Source organism: Palaemon carinicauda, chromosome 3, assembly GCF_036898095.1.
Source record: "Palaemon carinicauda isolate YSFRI2023 chromosome 3, ASM3689809v2, whole genome shotgun sequence".
Classification (NCBI taxonomy): domain Eukaryota; kingdom Metazoa; phylum Arthropoda; class Malacostraca; order Decapoda; family Palaemonidae; genus Palaemon; species Palaemon carinicauda.
Window position 1 is genome coordinate 47,954,918 of NC_090727.1, and position 20,000 is coordinate 47,974,917.

At 40.8% G+C, this 20,000-nt stretch overlaps 1 protein-coding gene and 1 long non-coding RNA gene across 2 annotated transcripts in view; both read right to left on the minus strand.

The window, feature by feature from the left end:
- The window catches only part of LOC137637369 (uncharacterized), a 16,499-nt gene extending 6,705 nt beyond the window's left edge, over nucleotides 1–9,794 (minus strand). Inside the window, exons 1-2 of the long non-coding RNA XR_011043599.1 lie at nucleotides 9,284–9,794; nucleotides 5,829–5,991 (exon numbers count right to left, since the gene is read on the minus strand). This is a non-coding gene — a long non-coding RNA (uncharacterized lncRNA). The remainder of the gene's footprint in view (nucleotides 1–5,828; nucleotides 5,992–9,283) is intronic.
- LOC137637358 (uncharacterized) overlaps nucleotides 1–20,000 on the minus strand; it is a 205,885-nt gene that overhangs the window by 43,639 nt on the left and 142,246 nt on the right. The window lies entirely within an intron of this gene.

Here is a 20,000-nt window from a genome sequence, read left to right on the forward strand (position 1 = left end):
CGAGAAGGGTTTTCATTCTTTGCCAGAAACCCCAGTTGCAAAGAACAAATGGCTTTCCCATTCCGAAAACCAATGTTCCTGCTTAAAGCGTGTACTTCACTAACTCTTTTCGCAGTGGCGAGGGTAACCAGAAAAAGGGTTTTCAAGGTTAAGTCCTTAAATGAAGCCGAGTGTAAAGGCTCAAATCTGTCACTCATGAGAAATTTAAAGACAACATCCAAATTCCAGGCGATGGGAGCTGTTTGAATCTTCTTGGTCGTATCAAAAGACCTAAGTAAATCTCGTAGATCTTTATTATTAGAAAGGTCTAGGTTCCTGTGTCGAAAAACCGTCGCCAACATACTACTGTAACCTTTAATAGTAGATTACGAGAAGTTATGCTTAACTTTAAGGTCCAAGAAAAAATCTGCTATTTGGGAAAGTGAGGTACTGGAAGAGGAAATCGCGTTCGTCCTACACCACTCCCTGAACAACTCCCACTTGGACTGATATACCTTGATGGTTGAAGACCTCCTTGCCCTTGCAATTGCCTTGGCTGCCTTCTTCGAAAATCCTCTAGCTCTAGCGAGTTTTTCTATAGTCTGAAGGCAGTCAGACGTAGAGCTCGGAGGTTTTGATGATTTCGGGCCAAGTGAGGTGGTCTGAGAAGATCGGGTCTCATGGGAAGGCTTCTCGGAAAATCCACCATCCATTCCAGTACCTCTGGAAACCAGCTCCTTGACGGCCAGAACGGAGCTATCAGTGTCATTCTGGTCTCCTCGTGCGAAATGAACTTCTGAATCACTTTGTAAAGGATCTTGAACGGAGGGAAAACATAAACCTCCATGTGTGACCAGTTCATCAGAAAAGCGTCTATGTGCAAAGCTTCGGGGTCTGGAACCGGAGAGCAGTAACACTCCAGCCGTTTGGTCTTCGCGGTGGCAAAGAGATCCACGAGAGGTCGACCCCATAACCGCCACAGACTCTTGCAGATGTCCGGGTGCAGAATCCATTCTGTGGAGAGAACCTGACCTTTCCTGCTGAGTCTGTCTGCGCTCACATTGTTGACCCCCTGGATGAACCGCGTCAAAAGAGTCACCTTCCTTTCCTCCGCCCAGACGAGAAGCAGTCTTGCAATCTCGTACAGAGGCCAAGAGTGGGTCCCGCCTTGCTTCACAATATAGGCCAGAGCTGTCGTGCTGTCCGCATTGACTTGGACCACCTTGCCCCTGATCTGCTTTTCGAAGCCGATGAGAGCCAGATGAATAGCTAAAAGCTACTTTTGATTGATGTGGAGAGAGGTTTGCTCCACCGTCCAAGTCCCCGAAAGCTCGTGCTTCTCTAGAGTGGCTCCCCACCCCGAATTGGAGGCGTCGGAACACAACACGAGGTCTGGGTTCCTCTGAAGTAAAGACAAGCCTTCTTTCAGTCTGGGCTCGTTGTCCCACCATTGAAGATGAGACTTGATGGAAGCCGAGATGGGAATGCAATCCCTGTCGAGGCTGTCCCCTTTCTTCCAATGGGGGTTGAGATGAAACTGAAGAGGACGCAAGTGCAACCTCCCCAGGGTCACGAACTTCTCTAACGACGAGAGTGTCCCCAGAAGGCTCATCCAATCTCTGACGGAGCAAAGATCTCTCTTCAGGAACATTTGGACTTTTAGGAGGGCTGCTTGGATTCTCACCGACGACGGAAAAGCCCGAAAACTCCGACTGTGAATCTCCATCCCCAAATAAAGAATCTCCTGGGATGGAATCAGTTGCGATTTCTCCGAGCTCACCAGGAGACCCAGTTCTCTGGAGAGATCCAAAGTCATCTTGAGGTCCTTCAAACACCAATCGGCTGAGGAGGCTCTTATCAGCCAATCGTCCAGATACAGAGAGGCCCTGATTCCCCTCGAATGCAGCATGCTTGCCACGTTCAGAAAGATCTTGGTAAACAGTAGAGGAGCCGTGCAGAGTCCGAAACAAAGAGCCCTGAACTGGAAGACCTTGTTTCCGTCCATGAACCTCAGATAACATCTGAAGCTGGGATGAATCGGAAGGTGGAAATAGGCATCCTGAAGATCTAAAGAGACCATCCAATCGTCCTTCCTCACAGCTGCCAGAACTGTTTTCTGAGTCTCCATAGTGAAAGTCGAGTTCTGGACGTAACCATTTAGCACACTTACGTCGAGAACCGGTCTCCACCCCCCGGAACTCTTGGGTACTAGAAAAAGGCGGTTGTAAAACCCCGGAGACGTAACATCCTGCACTTCCTCTATTGCTTGCTTCTCTAATAAAAGAGACGTCTGCAGAAGCATGGCTTGCTTCTTGGGACCCTCTCTGTATTTGGGCGAAAGATCCCCAGGATCTGTGACTAAATGAGGATTGGCCAGGAAGGGGATCTTGTAGCCTTCCTTTAACACTTGGACGGACCAGGGGTCCGCTCCATTCCTCTCCCAAGCCTCCCAGAAGTGAGTCAACCTGGCACCCACTGCTGTCTGAAGGAAAGGGCAGTCAGACTTTACCTCGGCCGGACTTGCCCCCTCTGCCTCTAGGCTTCCTTCCTTCTGGTTTAAAAGAGCCTCTTCCAGAGGACTTCCCACGAAAGGACTGAGGTCGAAACCCAGACGAAGATTCCTTAGGTTTACGAGAGGAGAATGACGGAGGCAAAACTTTCCTAGTCGAATGAGTAACTAAGTCATGTGTGGCCTTCTGCGTGAGGGCAGTAGCCACCTCACCAACCAATTCCTGCGGAAATAAGGTATTAGACAAAGGTGCGAAAAGAAGGCCCGTTTTCTGGTAGGGAGACACTCCTGCAGAGAGAAAAGAGCACATCGTGGCCCTTTTCTTGAGAATTCCAGCTGTAAACAAGGCAGCAAGTTCGTTGGAGCCATCCCTCACACCTTTGTCCAAGCAGGGCATCAAATGAACCAAACCACTAGTGTCCGTTTCCGTCATATCAGAGACCCTCTTACTCAAAGCCCCCAAAGCCCAGTCCAAGAAATTAAAAACTTCGAAGGCCCTGAACAGACCTTTAAGCAAATGGTCGAACTCTGGAATGGACCACCAAATCTTCGTTTTCCTTAAGGCAAGACGACGAGAAGCATCTACCAAACTTGAAAAATCCCCTTGGGCAGACGAAGGAAAACTCAAGCCCAACACTTCACCAGTCTCGTACCACACACTAGATTTAGAGGCTAACCTAGCGGGAGGAAAGGCAAAGGCCGTCTTGCCAAAAGATTTCTTGGAGTCCAACCAAGAACTCATTAATTTCAAGGCCCGCTTAGAGGATCGAGAAAGAACCATCCTGGTATAAACTGGAACCTTGGTAGCTTTACCTAAAATGAATTCAGAAGGCGGAGAACGGGGCCACAGGGGTAAATTGATCCGGGAAAATTCCAGTCAGAATAAGCATAAACTTGCGAAGCTCCACAGCATGCTGATAATGCTCCTCCTCCTCATTCTCAGAGACTTCCTCAATAGGATCATCCTCATCCGACTTTTCCTCAGGCTCGTCTTCTGGCAGTGCAGCAACAGCTGCAGCCTGAACCGAAGGAACAAAGTCTGGATGGGACTGCCTGTCAAGGCCAACAACTGCGTCAACCTGATGGGGAGAAGTAGAAGTAGATTGATGCGAAACATGGACGGGTAGACGATCTTCTTCAACCAACAACTGCCTAGACCGCTTCGAATCCGACTGCTGTTGAACAGAAGAACGCTTGAAATCAGAAGGTAACTGTCGAAGATCGGCGAGAGGTCGCGTAAAGTCCGAAGACTGTTGACGCGAACGATCAAAATAGTCAGGATGTCGACGCTGCGAATCAATGTTTTGACGCGAAGCGTCCAAAAGTTGTTGACGCGGACGATCCACTACTTCAAATCGTTGACGCGTCTCGTCCACTTGTCGACGCCGATGTTCTTCCCCGCGACCAGAATACGAAAACTGGTCAACCAAAACTCTCTGACGCGACTCATCAAAATCAACCTGGCGTTGAACACCATGACTGGGAGACCGCCTAAGCGATAACTCGTCAAGACCAGAGACCATCGAACGCCTGTGCGATAACTGGTCTGACATCGAACGCCCAGACATAACGCCAACACCTGGTTGATAAGAATCCATCAACGACGAGAGTTGTTCCTTCATGGACACAAGCGCAGACCATTTCGGATCAACAGAACTCCTTAAAGGAAGATTCGCACCAACGTCACCACGCATTTCGGGGGAAGAAAGCCAATCCGATGGAAGGGGGGGTGCATGAATAGTAACAAGGTCCGAATCGGAAGGAATCATATCCACACGAACACGGTGATTTGTACGTTTGGCCGGAGTGCAAGCGATGGGAGAACGGTGAACCCCACGAACTACATCCTGGACACACAGGCGATTCCCGACGCTGTGGAACATCATGCATCCGTTTAAGCGGTCTTGACGCGCGACGCCAGATCTCACTCTCCGACCTTTCATCGGAAGACGGGGATAACGCATGAACCTCACCTTTCCTACGATGAGGGTGAACGACCTGAGCTACGGCAACAGGAACGTTCGAGGGAACGTCTGCACGATTGATGACGCTTCTCGTTCCCTTAAGCCGTTCGACATTACTTCTCCCATTTGTTCGAGAGCTCGAAAGAGGTCTTAGGCTAGGTGAACGACAAGATCGTGCAGACGCACCCTCCGCAAGACTAAACACATTAGCAACACTTGTCACAACACCGAGAGAGTCACGATTTTTCGGTACAACATCAGACACTGAAACACTTTCCACAGTTCCGATAGGATCACGGTTTTTCAATACCTTTAACTCGGAAAAAATTGTATTTCTATCGGCTGCTAAGGACTCAACTTTCTCACCAAGAGACAAAATAGCAGTAAACATGCCTTTCATAGTAGGTTCCTGATCTACCACCACAGGGGAAGGAATAGGATTAGGAACAGGTACATTAGGTAAGGCCTTATCCACAGATCGGGAAGAACTACGCCTAACTCTATCTCTCTCTAGTCTCCTAACATAACGATCGAAAGTAACAAAATCATCATCAGTTAAGGAAAGACACTCATTACACCTATCATCTAATGAACAAAATTTACCCCTACATTTCACACAAATAGTATGAGGATCAATAGATCCTTTAGGAAGTCGAGTACGACAACCTTCACTAACACACCTACGCTGAGCAGGGGAGGAGTCGGCCATTTTGAATGCTAACGTGAGAGACCGACGAGCAAAAAGTAAGGGAAATATCAATAAAGAAAATCTCAAACAAAAAGATTTCAAGATAAGAAACAAGGGAAAATAATCAACGATAGCTTAAACTCAAAAAAGAACGTTGTACATCACCAAACACTTTCCAAGAGAGTAAAACAGGAGAGCGAACTTCTATATGTCAGCCAGCTATGACGGCAGAGAGAAGAACTGGAGATGGTGTGTGGTTCCACCTGTTCTACCGCTAGGGTGCGGTTGGTACACCTGGCGTATCTTCGATAGTGCGAGATTTGAATTTTCTGCCCTGGCGTCAGGGGACTTCAGCTCTTTTATATAACCAGCGGGTAAGTTTTATATTTAAAAATTCACATGTAACTTTTTGAGTTATGCTGGTGATAGAGCTATGAACATAACATTTTCATTTCAAATTAAAAACCTATTTCTTGACTTTTGAAGCTAAACGTTGTAGGCCTGCGAGTTAGGTTAAGCTCATTCTACAATAAAATTTAACAATCGACATATAAGACAGATTCTTGGAACCTATTTGTTCTTAAGTTAGGGGGCCTTCTGTTCTCTAAGACGGAGGAAATATCACAAGTTATCAAATAATATAAATGATCCAGAGTTATTTTCTATACCTATTAATCGAGAGACAAACCTTTATAAGGGTGTAGAAACTGTTAGGGCAGGGAGTACGCTATCCCGATGGGGGAGCCGAAGACTGAGGCTCGGAGAGAGAAACAGACACTTCTCCCAACGGAGACTTATTATAGGGCGCCTACATTGGCTCTGTCCTTGACTCATCCTGCCTTGTATATCACCTGCAAATTGAAAATCAAATATAATCAATTGCAATTTTGATTTATTACTGATATAAAATAAGTATACTGGTGTCACTTAAACCTGGATTTAATAATATAAATAAAGAATCCAGAAAATCATTAATATTAACCATAAGTGAATCGGCGAATAAATTTTATACAGAAATAAATTTACTTCAGTTTACATGACTGTTTTGCTAATGTACACAAATCAAGTTATTATATGAACAAATATAAAAACTACTGATATAAAAATATATCAAACTTTTTAGTGTTGCTTTTTAAAACTAGAAGGGCACTCAGTAGAGTACAGACCTCTGCCGCGACACCTTATTTTCCGACCTTGACCTTTGACCTTAACATGTATTAATTGGCACAGATTTCAATACACTCAATTGTGAACCAAAGTCTCTCTGACAAAGATGACCAAACTTATGAAAGATTACGTGAATTGGACATTTTGCGACTGTGACCTTGACCTTTCAAAATTTAAACATTTCCCGCTATTTACATAAGTTAATCCCTGCAAGTTTCATTACTCTACGATTGAAATTATGGACAGGAAGCTGTTCACGAACAAACATAACCTCCTTCCAAGATTGGTGGCGGAGGTAAATATAAAAATGACAGATTGGAAAAATTTATTAAACTTTAAACGTTGCTTTTTAAAATTACAAAGCCTAATTGCCTAAGGACTATTGACCGTTAGCTTGTGATTCACCAACTCATTAAAATATTGCATTAGCAAATGATTTCAAACTAATCTCAAGCATCGGTACTAAAGAAGACAAGTCCCTTCCTGGTCTGGTTTTACAGACTATCCTGCAGATAACTATTAACAAATAATTAATACTTACTAATATACTTTTCCCTTATTTAAAAATGTTATTTTTATAGATTATAATACAGTACAGATCTAATTCCTTATACAGTAAAAAATATTTTGCATTTGCGAATGTTCAGTTTGCCAAAAATTATGACTAAAAACTGTTAGGTAAAAATCAATCAAAATTCTTACAGAAATAAAAAGGTCTGGTATATTTCTAGATGTCTTTTACCAATCTGGTTTGAGTGAACATAAAGAAATATACTCTTAATCTTGTACTGTATATATACAGTAATCATATTAAAGATTTTAAAAGTAATTAGTATTTTTCCTAACTTTACAAACCTAAGTCCTTTAGGAGAAGTATGTCTACAACTTGACAGAAACTTGGCTGACAAAATAAAAGGTCTCGGTAGTTATTGGTCACTTTAAGCTTAAGCTTCAAACATTAATCTTAAGGCTTTCACCCAAGACTTGCTCATTGAGGGTAAAGAAATCTAAGGTTTGAATAGTTATGAAAATCACAAATTACTTTTTAAATTCTAGATTTATTCCTACGCTAATACCAAACCTTGTTCTTTAATTCAAGACTTATTATCCTTAGGTAGCAGAAATTCCCTACAACAGGACACGATTCTGCCCGGATACAATGGATGTCCGAGATGGAGTACCTGTTAGCACGAGTTCCTATACCAGGTACTGAAAATCCTTCGAGTGGGAGTTCTCAGTACTGTTCATCCTGTGAAACCATGCGAATCGATTAGCCTAAGTATCGAGACAATAAAACAGATAGTTCATCCTTTGCTTGAGTGAATCCTTCCTACTCCTCATCTATGGTAGGAGCATTATGAAGTAACAGGGTCAGAGGTGATAAACCCCAAACATGAGTGTGCACTCTGACCCAAGGTTCTCCATAGTAAGGTTCTAAATCTCAGTAAGCAGTCGAAGAGTTCCCAATTATTATTATCATTTCTATTATCACTTGGTAAGCTACAACCCTAGTTGGAAAAGCAGGATGCTTTAAGCCCAGGGGCTCCAAAATGGGGAAAATAGCCCAACTAGGAAAGGAAACAAGAAAAAATTAAATAATTTGGGAACAGTACCATCAAAACAAATATCTCCTATACAATTTATAGTAAAAACTATAACAAAATAAGAGGAAGAGAAATAAGATAAAATAGTGTGCCCAAGTGTACCCTCAAACGAGGGAAATTGCGACCAATATTTGTAATAGCAGCAGACATCTGATACCATGAGAAAACGCCAATCGTCGAGCAAACAGAATCATTATTTCCCCAGACATGACACAAATGGCTACCCATTACCTACAAGAAAAATATTAAAAATCTGGTGGCACCTGGAGTACGTCTGTACTCTCAGGGGGCTAAGAACCAAGTAGCTACACCTTAAAGTGATTAGAGGGGGCGTGGCACCCTGCTGTTTGTCAGTATCAGACAACACCTCGTATACTTAGACAGCCGAATTCCAGCCCAAGTGATAACACCAAGATAAAACTCATTTTTGCATTAATGTGAAAATAAACATATATTAACCATGTTTAAATCATGAACCAAATTATTCTTAAAAATTCTATGGAAAGGATTCTATAATTAGTTTTCATGATAATGATTTACTCATATATTCTCTAAAAAATAGAAAATGAACAACGCATATGTGAACAATCTTCTATGAATAAAGAGACAATCGATGTCACCAGCAAAACTGCTCAGATCTACAATAGAAGTAGTAAGCAAGAAATGCTTGCGGAGTGTATCGCTATATCTCAAGCTTACAAAAACCGCTGACTAAATTATAAAACTACTTCAAAAAACCCTGACAGTTCTGAGGGCGGAAATATGCTAATTATATTGGGAGTTTTAGACAACTTTAGTCACTCTATATCAAGTGAGATAATAGTCTTTAGCAAAGATATAACAGGGGTCTTTGTCTAAGGTAAGAACCTCACATACTGGAGGTTAGGTTAGGTCAGGGGAGAAATGATGATCTGCCATGGAAAAATATTGGTAAAATTTCAATATATAAAATTTACATAGCTGTTTATAAGCTAAAATTACGTATAGGATTCCAGAAATTTCCAGGAATGGTCTGGATCATGGAAATTGAAGCATGTAACACTGGAATCACGTGACCCAGTCTCTGCCACTAAGAAAATCTATGAAAATCCAAAATTAGGGTTAAATAAATAACACAATCTATAAGTTAAGTAACAGATTCTGATAGAGACCTTAATATGATCTTACTACAGTATGAACACTAAAATAACGTTGAATTATAAATGAATTTATTTATATGTAGGCTATAGCATGAAACACGGTACTGTCACTAGAAGCCGGTTCAAAAACTCTAAATCTACATTTTCCATATAAATTCTGAAACTGCCACTCTTAATTATATATCAACTTAATAATAAAGTTATATAGATTAACTTCTTACACTAATACTTACAGAAAAGTCACTTTAATAGGCACAAAAATTAATAAAACTTGTGAACGATGAGTTGGATGTATCAATCCGTCTGCCATATTGAAAATACGGTAAACAATCGAAACTTCCCCTAAGATAGGGGCTAATTTTCTCCCTAGCATTAATCAACACAATATATATTCAGTATCATACATATTTCTCTGCTTTCTAGTTACATTATAAAAGGTAATTAATTTCAGGAATTACATTTTTGTAACCATAAATAATAAAATTTTGTTTAAACCATCAAACTGGTTTAAAAAACTTGTCCCCCAAATCCCTAGATTTTTTTATAATTCCCCTAAATGTAGACGCCATGATCTAAGTGCCAACAAGCTTAAATACAAAATATCCAATTAACTCATATGAAAATATTGTTTAAAACTATATAACAATACTAATATTAAATCGAAATATGTTTATGATATATTTATAATAATTAATCATGTTTTTATACACATTTTACGCTCGGCACCTAAAATATTTTCATGGACATGGCGATGGTATCGCCCCTACTGAGTGTAAAAACAACTAATTTTGCAACCATTAACTTTTCTATTATATAGCTATTGTATAAACTTTAAATTTATGCTTAATAAATATCATTTTTATTTAATATTACATAAAAACTAGAAAAATTAGTTAAGAATAGTTTGTTATGCCAAAAACTCTTTATTTATCGAATAAATATGATATATTAAAGGTACATTGCAAATATTAGTTGGTAATGAAAAAAATCAGCTGACTTTTTAGCAAGATCACGTGGTCAAAATGAAAAAGATTACATGAATAAAAGATAGTGAAAGTTTCAGTAAAATTCCCTTAGACTTTATCAAAGGTTAATTTCAATCAAAAAATTTGTTGAAAAGTCTATATATTTTCCAAAATTTTGAATAATTAAGGTATTTTGTTAGTGTTTGAATTTAGCGCCAATTTCTTAAGTGAAAATAACAACATTGACGTAATCTATTTTGAGTTAAAATAACCGTTGACAATAATAGATATTTAAAAGGTAATTGTCAACTTTCTATGGAAATAATGGGGATATTACCTTTAATATCTTGCAAATATTTAGCAAAAAAAATAGCACAGTTTAAAATAATGACTATATATTTGTTTGTTTGTATCCTTAATGTATCAATATACTGCTAAAATTATATATAAAATAAATATATATTAATAGGCTAGTTAAAAACTTACCCTAAAAGGCTTTCTTAGTATATAACTATCATTTTAAATTTAGATAATTTATATAAAAAATATATTTTAATCAAAATTCACTTAGAAATTTAATAAATTAGTGAATAAATATGTTATTATGGCTATTATTTTTTTATTTATTTGTTAAAAAATATTAAATTTTAAGTTATTTTGTTAAAGTTATTTGGTAAAACATGAAACAAATACTTTTCTTCTCTTGCCAAATCTTTTAAGGAAATAAATTTTAAAATTTTTACTTTTGCATTTGATTAAAATCAATCAAATTTTATATTAATAATTTTATCTGCAATTTTCATCTGGATTTATTACAAATGATTAAAATTGAAATCTCGTTTTGGGTATTTAAGTTTTTAGATAAAAATCTCCCAACAATTTTTAAACTCTTTTGTCATTGATATTTTCATAATTAAAAGAAATGTATATATACATACACACACACACACACACACACACACACACACACATATATATATATATATATATATATATATATATATATATATATATATATATATATATATATATATATATATATATGTTTTTTCAAAAAGGCCCATAAAAGAAACACAGGAAATATGAATAAATCACACTATATTTCGGTCAATAAACATCGACCCTCTTCAGGATGTAGAGTAAAAGTAAGGAATACAGTGGAGAGTGACGGTTTATATATGAAAGCAAAAGGGTGTGTACAATTGTTCTATAGTTGTTATAATTGCTGGAAGGATTAGCCAAATTTAATTACATCCAGGTGCGTGATCTTATTGTTGAGCCGCTTGGAGGAAGTCTTGACCTCTGATGCATGTCTGGTGGTCAGTCTCCGTGGATTATCTTCTTAATGATAGGGTTGAGAAGAGTATTGTCCACTGTGTCAGCTTTCCATTGGCCCCCAGATAGGTTCATTGTGTTTGATTGATTTATGATGGCTGAATCCAGGATTTTCCTTCTGTACGGACAGGTACTCTTAAAAAGCAAAGACGACTCACTCCAGTTAATCTGGTGCCCTAAATCCCTAAGGTATATATATATATATATATATATATATATATATATATATATATATATATATATATATATATATATATACATATGTATAAACATATATATGTATATATATAAATATATATATATATATATATATATATACATATATATGTATATATAAATATATATATTTATATATATATATATATATATATATATATATATATATATATATATGTATGTATATATATACATGTATATACATATATATATATATATATATATATATATATATATATATATATTATATATACTGTATATAATATATATAGTTATATATATATATATATATATATATATATATATTTATATATACTGTATATAATATATATAGTTTTTATATATATATATATATATATATATATATATATATATATATATAAAGAGAGAGAGAGAGAGAGAGAGAGAGAGAGAGAGAGAGAGAGAGAGAGAGAGAGAGAGATATCAATATACCTGTATGTTGTCTGTAACATTAATATGATATACGTTCAGGCTATGACTTGCATTTAAACTATGGATTTAAAGATCCCGAGCATTTCAGTACTTGAAGTCGTCATGTAAATACAAATTACTTTTGATACAGATGCGTTTAGTAATAGATAACTGAAGTAAATCGAAAATATATCTTTTTTTATATTTTAGTCTTAACGAGAATTATCTATATAATTTTCGTTTCTAGAACATCGAGAATGGCACCAAATCTAAATATTATATTTTTCATGAAGCTTTGAAAATCAAACTGTTTTTAAAGGGATCTACCTTGTTATATTACGAGTATTATTGTATATTATCCATGGAGAGTGATTTTGCTAAATTCATTATGCGAATAATTGGTAAACCATGAACACTGAGAATGGCATGTAGTGAAAGGTGTGTTTTAAAGTCCGTAGAGTTCAACGTGTTCTGGTTGTTTTTGACAAGATGTATTATAAATAGTTAATTCAGTTATGTTTAGCATTTTATGAAGCTTTGATTGGCAAATTACCATCAAATGGTATATCATTACCATGAAATATTTGGTTTGATCAGTTATGTTGAGATATATTGAGCTCTTTGCTGAAAAAGGGAAAGGGTTCTAATAATTATATATTATTATTATTATTATTATTATTATTATTATTATTATTATTATTATTATTACGGCGAATAATAATATCCAATACTGAGCGGGTGGAAGGGAACTTCAGTTTGATAAGGAACTGGAGAATTAGGACAACGCCAAATATTCTTAAATTTATTTCCATCACCAACAAATAACAACGTTTCAAACATCTCTGTATTCATAATCATGTTCCTGGGTAAAAGAAAGTAAAACAATAAAGAGCAAGCTGTACATAAATATTGTAAACAAACAAATAAATTCTAAGTTAGAATGGGAAAAGGCATGATTAGGCAAAATGGATTGTAAGTGTTCATTCTCTTTGGACAACTTTTCAATAATATACAGAGGCTCATATGAAAATTAAATAAGAATAGCAGAGTCAATTTTTATAAAATCTAAAAAGCCACAACTTAATCAAGAAATTTCTAGTTTTCCTTTGAAGATTGCCTAATTATGCCTTTTCCCATTCTAACTTGGAATTTATTTGTTTGTTTACAATATTTATGTACAGCTTTCTCTTTATTGTTTTACTTTCTTTTACCCAGGAACATGATTATGAACACAGAGATGTTTGAAACGTTGTTATTTGTTGGTGATGGAAATAAATTTAAGAATGTTTGGCGTTGTCCTAATTCTCCAGTTCCTTATTATTATTATTATTATTATTATTATTATTATTATTATTATTATTATTATTATTATTATCATTATTATTATTATTATTATTACTTGCTAAGCTCCAACCCTAGTTGGAAAAGCAGGATGCTATAAGCCCAGGGGCTCCAACAGGGAAAATAACCCAGTGAGGAAAGGAAAAAGGGAGAAATAAACGGATTTTGAGCGAAGCGAAAAATCTATTTTTGGTTGAGATGGCCATGTCGTCCTGATGGAAGGTTCCTTCAGTAGCTTCCTAAGGGTATTTATGACTACAGTAGATGTTCCCAGAGAATTAAACTAAAGGTTTCACAGAATTCTAACTTCTGGCACGAGTACCCATAAGGGTTCCCTTTAGGATATCATATATCAACAGGGGACGTATGCTTGACACGCCACATAGCTATATGCACCCCACATAGCATTTACGCTTCGAGGGGAAAGTGTGGCAAGTTGTGGGAGGAGCAATTACTAAGTTCTCCTCCTCCATTACTGTTACAGTACTCGGCGACGTCATAACCAGCCGCCATCTTGGTTGGCGTCACCGTTGCACGCCATCCTCATTCCTTCCGGCATTTAGGCCAGCCTTCATGATACAATAAGATTGGAAGGGGCCTGACAAGGCCAGAAAAGAGAACAAGGGCGGGTCCATCAGGACGACATGGCCATCTCATCCAAATATAGATTTTTTGCTTTGCTCTAAATCCGTTTTTTGGGCTCAAGCCATGTCGTCCTGATGGAAGTGTAACAGAGAATTAATGTATCGTGGATTTTTCCCTTTTGTAGTGCCTTCGACTTCTAAACAATATTCCTTTGGTCTGATGACCACAGAGACCTGTGACATTTCCGTTACATGTCACTTCAGATAATCATATACTATGTTACTGCTTCCTGCCCCCCTGGCATGGAAGTCCTATTTGGATGTAAGGAACATCTTGAAGTTACTTGATAAAGGAGCTCACCTAGTGTCGGAGATACCTGCCAGTCCTAGGGTCAGATAGAAGAAGGTAAGTACAACGTGATGGAATAAATTACCTTGGTCTAGATGAGTTTGCATCAAGAAGGAACAATATTATAACATTGTTCATAACGTTATTCAAATAATGAGGTAAAGAAAATTCTCTAACAGTGTTTTTATGTCATGTGTGAGGGTGAATTAAGACGCACAGGTTAATAAAATTCTATTTTATTTAGTAAAATAAGAATTAGCATGCAATAAGCAAAATTGTAATGGAATGCAATTAGTAACATAGACTTAAGACATCAATAGAAGTCGGTGTGGAATCTGAAAAGGAAAACTTGCCATTACACACATTAGTTCTAGAGGAACTATAGTCTTTCTAGAAAGTCGTATATACACTTCATGTTAAAAACATGTGGCACACGTGTTTCTATCTATGTGACTTCACCTTTGTAGATGAACAGTCCATAGTGTCACAAGGTGGCACTTAAAATCACTAAGTTTCGCACTAGGGTCAACACAGGCTCCCATGGAGTTAGAGTCCCGAATAACTCACTGTTCTACGCCACACTAAGCAGCAGGTTTTAGTACACTACCTGCTGCTACCACATAACGCTTAAGCTCGTGCACCTGCTTCGCGTAGTGTTTGAAAGACACTCTGGAGGATTTCCAGCCCGTGAAAGAGTGAAGGCTTTCGAAGCCCATCGACTGGAAAAATTCAGGGAAGAGGCGACTTTCCTGGGATCATGACCTGTGGGTGTACTGTCAGGATCCGCTCTGCGAATAAAGTAGGTGATCTTTGCCCTTAGTTGTTTGAATGACAAATCGGACCCCGATGTTTCTCCTTTAAAGATCTGTCCTCCACCGAAGTCTGAAGTTCTTCGAAGATAGACCTTTAGACTCTCCACTGGACATAGAGAGACATCTTCCTTCAGGGAGCAGATTCTCCAGGGGCCCCACCTTTTGGTGGGAAGCTTGTTCTTGGTGAGAAACGTTGGGTCAGGAAAGAGGGTAAGCTCGCCTGTTTCAGCGAACTATATCTGGCCCTCTTCTCTTGATAAAGCCACAACTTCCCTGACTCGGGCTCCCGAGGCGAGAGCAAAAAGGAAAATAACTTTTTGAGTCAAATCTTTCAGAGGGCAGGACTCATTGTCCACACTTGAGGCAAAGTGGAACACCTTGTCAAGAGACTAGGAGATGGGTCTCGGTGGAGATGTAGGTCTGAGTCTAGCACATGCCTTTGGCAGCTTGTTAAAGATGTCATCGGACAGGTCTATCTGGAAGGTATAAAGTAATGGTCTTGTCAAGGCCGATTTGCAGATGGAAATCGTGTTGGTTGCCAAGCCTTGTCCTTGAAGGTGAATAAAGAAGGACAGACAAAAGTCTATAGAGATTTCTGTAGGATTTTTAGCCTTGACGAAGGACACCCATTTCTTCCAGGATGACTCGTATTGCCTTCTGGTAGATTTTGTTTTGCATTCCTCTAAGAAGTCAAAACATTTCCTCGAGATCCCAAACCTCTTCTTTACGGCTAGGGAGAGAAAATCATGAGATGGTCTTGGGTGTTAATTTGTTCTCTTCATTTATTTATTTCCTTATTTCCTTTCCTCACTGGGCTATTTTTCCCTGTTGGAGCCCCTGGGCTTATAGCATCTTGCTTTTCCAACTAGGGTTGTAGCTTGGATAGTAATAATAATAATAATAATATGAGGAGGCCTGGCGATTCATTGGAATGTGCCAGTAGGTGTCCGCCAAGTCTATTGAAACTGTGTATGCCTTTTGAGGCAGTAGGGCTCTTATGTGCTGAAGAGTTAGCATCTTGAATTTGTTGTTCACTATGAACTTGTTGAGAGGGGACAAGTCCAGAATGACTCTGAGTTTGTCGGAGTCCTTCTTGGGAACACAAAATAGTCTTCCTTGGAACCTGGTGGACTTTACCCTCTTGATCACCTTCTTGTTCAAGAGTTCTTGGACGTATTCTTCCAGGACATGAGTGGAATGTTGGAAGAATTGGTGGAAGATTGGCAGTGGAGTTACGCAGCTCCACCCTAGTCCATTCATGATGATGCTGTGAGCCCTAGGATCGAAGGTCCAATGATCCTGGAAGAGGCGGAGTCTTCCTCCCACCGGAAGCATCTCATGCTTCTGGTTTCCCATGGGTTTACCACCTCGGCCGCCTGCTCCCCTTCCTCCTCTCCCTCTGGATGGACGTTGAGAGGAGTCTTTGCCGGAGCCTCTACCTTTAGGACGAAAGGTAGTCGACTGCCTTTCGTAGGCTGGTGTGAAGACTGGTGACTGAGCCACCACCGGCTGAGGGACCAGCTGAAAGGTCTGTTGAGGGTGAGCCACTAACTGGGGAGCAGCGGGTGCTGGAAACTGTCGTTTAGCCTGCCGCTGCTGGTGTCTGGGCTTATTCGATTTCTTCTTAGGTTGGGGGCCCTAATCCTGAGAAGATTTCCTCTTCTACGACATGCCCCACTTGTGAAGAAGGTTCCGGTTCTCCGTGGTGGCTCTGTCTATGATCTCTTTCACGAGGTCGTTAAGGAAGAGATCTTTCCCCAAAATGTTGGAGGAACTCTGTTTCCGGGGTTCGCATTTGACGGTTGCATCCACAAACATGAATTCTCTACAGGCTCTCCGGGCCTTGATGAAGCTGTAAAAGTCCTTCGTTAGGGTGTCGAGATGGGTCTTAGCCAAGACCATGTAGAAGCTTGGGGTCTGAGTGTCCCTGGCCATCGTCTCCAATTGAACTTGGTGAGAAAGGGAGGCAGCCAGCCTCTCTTTCGTGTCCAGCTCTCAACGCAGAAGGTATATATTCGGAGAGCTTGGGTAGGTTCTCATTGAACTGCCGTCCTGCGACCTCAGCTTCCAACTTTCCTATGGAGAAAGTTAACTGGATGTCTTTCCAGTTCTTGTCGTCGGGAGGGAGGGCAAGGGAGAGGGGCCTACATTCCTCCAATGTAGGGCAGGGTTTCCCTTCCTCCACCGCCTTCAACACTGCCAACATTGATTTTTCGGCGAAGGGAAAGACCATGGTGGCAGGAGCAAGAAAGGATGGGTGTTTCTTGCTTAGGGCCGGCACCTTGGAGTTGGTGTAGCCCTTACTCTTAATTAAGGCAGCTGGCCAGAAGAGCTTGAGCCTTTGCATGGTCAAAGACGATGACCTCCTTAGGCTCGGTTTCCTCCTTGGAAACTGGCTCGGACTTGAGATGGATGTAACAGTCTGGGTATGCTTCGAAACTAGGCCAAAACTCCACCTCTTCAAGGGGGATGGCGCCTAACTTATCGTTGACGAAGATTCGTCCACTCATGATTGGCATGTGTTCTGCATGCCTCCATGGGTTGGTCACTGAGCAAGGGGGAAGGTCCTTAACCTTGATTTTCCTCGGAGTCAGTTTCGACAGACGGAGAATCTCCCTCTTAAGGTCTTCGTCTCTCTTACGAAACCTTTCGTCCAGGAGTGCCACCAAGGCCTGGAGGCTATCCTGGTTGTCCACTACCACCGGCGCGGGAGTGGAAGAAGTAGAGGGGACGGGTACCGAAATAGCAACAGAAGCAACAGAGGGGGCACGGGTACCTTTGCCCTCAGAGTAAGGAACCTCTGCCTGCTCCTCCTCTTCTCGATCCTCGGCCATCAGGGTCCTTTCGGTGGTGTCCGACACTTCCGACATCCGCTCCACCTCGTCAAGATGGAAGTCTTGCAATGCGTCCGATACATCCGGTTCAACCGTCAGCTGGACACAGGGGATATCAGGCTTGGGGATAACAGCCTCTGCAGATGCCTTTAGAAAGAGCAAAGCTCTCATCTTCTCGTTTGGGAGATAGGCCCCGTGGCGTTTTTCTGGAAACCACACACCCATTTGCGTAGTTTCTCTCGGGCGATGTCCCTGGCCTCCACTGGGGGTGGGGGGGGGGTTCCTCGAACGCCTCATGGAGCAGGTCTTTGCGGACAGTGCAATTCTGTGGGTCCCAATACCGTAGAGTCCCTTGGGCAATGGAACAGCTGGCGTGGGTTCGGCATGCCAGGTGGCCATAGAAGTCCGGGCGCCGAACGCTGCAGAAGGCGCTCTCACACCGGATGTACTCCTCCTGTAAAAGAAAGGGGCACATGAGTCTACAGAAGTCTTTTACATTGACTTAGAGTAATCTTAGATTAGTCTTAAAGTTATTTAAACTTACAATATTAGATTCCTTTCCAAGTGTAAGCTTAAGATAGGTAAGCTGGAAATGAAGCAGAAAAGACACATACTTGTGTATCCTGCCCAGCCAATTGCCGTGACCCCACACCATAACTAATTCTAGGGGCTCTGTAAGAGCCTCAAGAGGGGGAAGGAATCATCCACATTGGATAAAGCATAGCTTAGACTTCCTCCAGGGCATTAGTAATGCTGAGAGGGGGAGCCGAGTTCATTCAGCATAGAAGAAAGGGGGAGAAATGATTATTCCCAATTCAGATAGGTATCGGCAAGGGACTGTGCATGGAAGCACAGAGTATGCTAGAAGAATTTACTGTACAACTATACACTATAGTTTTTTGCCTAAGGTATGTACTATTCCATAGATGTACTGGCTATCGTATATAGCTATACAATAGACACTGCCGGCACAAGACCGGCAGGGAAGAGGTGACAGTCCACTGAAGTAATAAGATTAGGTGACCCCGGCAGCGTGACGGCCTGCCGGAAGCACACCGGGCGCCGGCAAATCTCCCTCGAGGGGGAACCCCTCCCTGTCATCAGTCTCTGTGGCAGAGAGAGGGCAAAACCTCAGGATGATGGCAGATCACCGGCAAGTCGGCAGTTGGCAAGCAACCGGTGAAGGTATTCCAACACTGACGTCAATCAATGAGACAGAGAGGATACCGGGTTACGCTGACGGCTGTTGCCGGCAGGGTCGTGATGGCAGTGGACTGGCACTGATCAGAGAGAGAGAGAAAGGATATAAGAAAGAGAGAAGGTCAGTAGCTCACTACCCAAACCTCGTCTTCTTCCGGAAAGAGTGTTCAAATGAAAGGGGGAGGGTGGCAACCTTTCATCCAGCCGCAACGGAGCCCGCAGAACACTCTAAGATAGTGAGATCTTCCGCCGGCAGACCGACCTGTCGTATGCTATCCCATAGTTCGACTATATGCGGGAAGCCTAACAGTTCGAACTAACCAACGAAAGGACCGAGCCGACCCCACAACCCACCGGCACACGGAGTTGTAGGACAGTGGACAGAGGTGGGATGGCTAGGCCAACACTGAAGGACAGAGGGGGGAGGGGTGAGGGTCCTGAGGGGGAGTGTAGGGAAAGGCGTAAGCCCTCACCGACACTCCAGGGGGAGGGTGTCTGTTTCAGTACCAGCACTATCCTAGGTGTAGGAAGAATTCATTCTCCAGCCTAGGGTAGGTTAGTACAGTGAAGGTACAGCACTAATATACTGTCCTAAACTATAAAGAAACAGAGTCCCCTGGCCTGCCTAACCCAGACCAGGGAAGGCAGGTGTAGGACAAGTCGCTAGACCACAGGGAGGAAGGGTTGTAACCCTACCAGGTGTGGACTAGGAGGAAGGGCAGAGACCCCACCTTCGCCGACCAGCAGAGACCAAAAGGAGGGTTCATTCACCTAATGGGGTAGCTGGGGGGCGAACGACTGGTACTCTGAGGTTCTGTCCCAAACTTAAAGCTCATGTACTATGGCTAGGAGTGGGGAAAGAAAATCTTAACCTAACCTCAC